Source organism: Kogia breviceps, chromosome 16, assembly GCF_026419965.1.
Source record: "Kogia breviceps isolate mKogBre1 chromosome 16, mKogBre1 haplotype 1, whole genome shotgun sequence".
NCBI lineage: Eukaryota > Metazoa > Chordata > Mammalia > Artiodactyla > Physeteridae > Kogia > Kogia breviceps.
The window spans coordinates 38,814,014-38,818,066 of record NC_081325.1 but is presented as its reverse complement, the minus strand read 5'-3'; positions in this window follow the sequence as shown (position 1 = coordinate 38,818,066).

The following is a 4,053-nucleotide window of genomic DNA, read 5'->3' as shown; positions in this document are numbered from 1 at the left end:
AAAGAAGTGGAAAACATGAACAGGCTGATTACCATTAATGAAAATGAATCAATAAAAACAAACAAACAAATAAACAAACAGACTCCCCTCAAAATATTTCAGGACCAACTGGCTTCATAGGTGAATTCTACCAAATATTTAAAGAAAAGTTAAGGGCTTCCCTGGTGGCACAGTGGTTGAGAGCCTGCCTGCTGATGCAGGGGACGCGGGTTCGCGTCCCGGTCCGGGAAGATACCACATGCCCCGGAGCGGCAAAAAAAAAAAAAAAAAAAAAAAAAAAGAAGAGTTAACACCTAATCTCCTCAAACAATTCAAAAAATTTAGAGAAAAAAATGCTTCTAAACTCATTCTATGAGGCTATCATCACCTTGACATCAAGACCAGACAAAGACACCCCCAAAGAATTACAGGTCAATATAGCTAATGAACATTAGATTTGCACAGATGTAACAATATAGGCAAACTGAATTCAACAATACACTAAAAGTATCATGCATCATGATTAAGTGTGATTTATCTTGGGGAGGTAAGATTCTTTAAAACCTGTGAATCAATCAATGTGATACACCACATTAAGAAATGAAAGAATAAAATTTATATTGTCATCTCAATAGATGTTGAAAATCTTTTTTGACAAAATTCAACATTCATTTATGACTAAAAATTCTAAAATAAGTGGGTATAGAGGGAACATACCTCACCATAAAAAAGGCCATTCATAACAAACCCACAGTCTGTATTATACTCAATAGTGAAACTCTGATAGCATTTTCTCTGAGATCAGGAAGAAGATAAGCATACCCACTCTCACCATTTTTATTTAACATAATACTAGAAGTCCTATTCACAGCAAGCAGAAAACAAAAACTAAATGAGGAATCCAAATTGAAAATGAAGAAGTTAAACTATCACTGTTTACAGATGACATGTTCCTATATCTAGAAAATCCTAAAGACTCCAACAAAAAATAATAGAACTCATCAAAAAATTCAGTAAAGTGCACAGTACAAAATTAATATACACAAAGCTGTTGTATTTCTATAACCTAACCATTAAAAATCAGAAGTTAAGAAAATATTCTTATTTATAAATGTACCCAGAAAAATAAAATACCTAGGAATAAATCTAATTAAGGAGGCAAAAGACCTGTTCTTGGAAAACTATGAAAACTAATAAAATAAAAACTAATAATAATAAAACTAAAACTAATAAAATAAATTGAGAATGACACAAATAAATGGAAAAATAAACCATGTTCATGGATTGGAAGAATTAATATTGTTAAAATGACCATAGTGCCCAAAGCAATCTACAGATTCAATATAATCCCTATCAAAATATCAATGGCATTTTTCACAGAATGTAAACAAACAATTCTAAAATTTGTATGGAAACGCAAAAGATCCTGAATCACCAAAACAATCTTGAGAAGGAACAAACTTGGAGTTATCCTGCTACCTATTTTCAAACTATACTACAAAGCTACAGTCATCAAAACGGTATAGTACTGGAACAAAAATAGATACATAAATCAATGGACCATAATAAAGAGTCCCCACATTTACCCACACTTATATGGTCATTTAATCTACAATAAAAGACACAAGAAAATACAAATGAGGAAAAGACAATCTCTTCAATAAATGGTTTTGGGGAAATTGTATGCCTAATTGCAAAAGAATCAAAATAGATTACTTTCTCAAACTATATATATATATAATATTTTTATATATTTATGTAATGTGTAAACTCAATATAGATTGGACACTTATATAAGACCTGAAAGCATAAAACCTCTAGAAGAAAACCTAGGCAGTATGCTCCTTGACACTGATCTTAGGGATTTTTGATTTGTTTGTTTCTTGTCCTTCAGGCAGGGGAAACAAGAGCAAAAAATTAAAAAAATGGAATTATATCAAGCTAAGAAATTTTTGCAAAGCAAAGGAAACTAAAACAAAACAAAATGTCTTCCTACTGAGAGGGAGAAGATATTTGTTAATAATATATCCAAAAAATGGGCTAATATCCATATACAAAGAATTCATATAACTCAACATCTAAAAAACAAACTGAGTTAAAACATGCTCAGAGTACCTGAATAGATATTTTTCCAAAGAAGACATACAGATGTTCAACAGACATATAAAAATATGCTCAACATCACTAATAATCAGAGAAATGAAAATCAAAACCACAATGAGATGTCACCTCACTCCTGTGAGAATGACTATTTTCAAAAAGATAACAAATAGCAAATGTTGGTGAGGATGTGGAGAAAAGGGGACCCTCATTCACTTTTGATGGGAATGTAAATTTGTGCAGCCACTATGAAAACAATATGGAGATTCTTCAAAAATTTTAAAATAGAATTACCATATGATACAGCAATTCCACTACTGGGTATTTGTCTAAAGAAAACAAAAGCACTAATTTGAAAAAAAATATATGCACTCCTATTCTTACTGCAGAATTATTTACAATAGCTAAGACATGGAAGCATCCAAAGTGTACATCAATAGATGAACTGATACAAAATAAAGTAGACACACACGTAAACACACACATGATGGAATATTACTCAGCTTGAAAAAAGAATGAAATTTTGCCATTTGTGACAACATGGATGGACCTAAGGGTTATTATGCTAAGTGAAATAAGTCAGAGAGAGAAAGATAAATATCATGTGATTTCACTTATATGTGTAATATGAAAAACAAAGCAAATGAACAAACATAGAACAGAAACAGAGTCACAGTTTTAGAGAACAAATAGGTGGTTGCCAGACAGGAGGGAACATGAGGGGGATGAGTGAAACAGGGGAGGGAGATTAAGAATACAAACTTCAAGCTGTAAAATCAGTGAGTCATGGCTATAAAATGTACAGTATAGGGAATATAGTCAAAATAGTGCAATATCTTTGTGTAGTGACAGATGATATCCAGACTCATTGTGGTGATCATTTTGACATTTATAGAAGTATTGATTCAGTATGCTGTAAACCTGGAACTAACATAAGGTTGTAGGTAAATTGTACTTCAATATCAAACAAGCAAACTCATAGAAAAAGAGATCAGATTTGTGGTTACCAGAGGCAAGGGGTGGGGGTAGGAGAATTGAATGAAGGTGGTCAAAAGGTACAAACTTCCAGTTACAAGATAAATAAGCACAAGAGATGTAATGTACAACATGATAAATATAATTAGTACTACACTATGTTAAATGAAAGTTGTTAAGAAAGTAAATCCTAAGAGTTCTCAACACAAACAAAAAAATATCTTTTTATATTTCTTTAATTTTTTATCTATAGGAGATGTTGGATATTTACTAAACTTATTGTGGTAATTATCTCAAGATATTTGTAATCATTTCAAATCATTTCAAATGAATGAATCATTTCAAAACATTTCAGATGTTTGTAATCATTTCAAACCTTTAAGCTGTACACCTTATATTTATACAGTGTTGCGTGTCAATTGTATCTCAATAAAACTGGAAGAAAAAAGTAAATAAATAAATAAAATTTGCCTTATTTTGTAAACATAATGCAATAGAGACAGATGAATAACTTTTCATTGTAGTATATAGGGCAAAGTTAGTTAAAAATTAAAATAGTGTAAAAGTTTGATACTTGATCTTTCCAGTAGAAAAGGGGGTTGTATTAATGGAAACATAAACCAAGTACAAACATAATTAGCTAAATGATATTGTACATGTAAAAAAATAATAATAAAGTTAGAGTGCAGTGCAACTTAAATTACATATCAAATATTTTACAATGAAAAATTATTCTTAAATTATTATGGTAGGGTTTTCTTGATGAGTAAAATATAAATGTTATTAATATTATGTTTCCTTTTCAACCTCTGTGGAAGAGGTTCTCTCTTCTTTTCTGAGTTGAAAGAACTATATGTGTACACATACACATACACACACACCTAGTTCTTATGTACCCAAGAGACACTATAAAGCTATTAAACACATCTTTTATTAAAGTGATACTGTACTGTACTTTAGAGCTTTAAAATATAATCCATAGTTTTATATATTGATGTA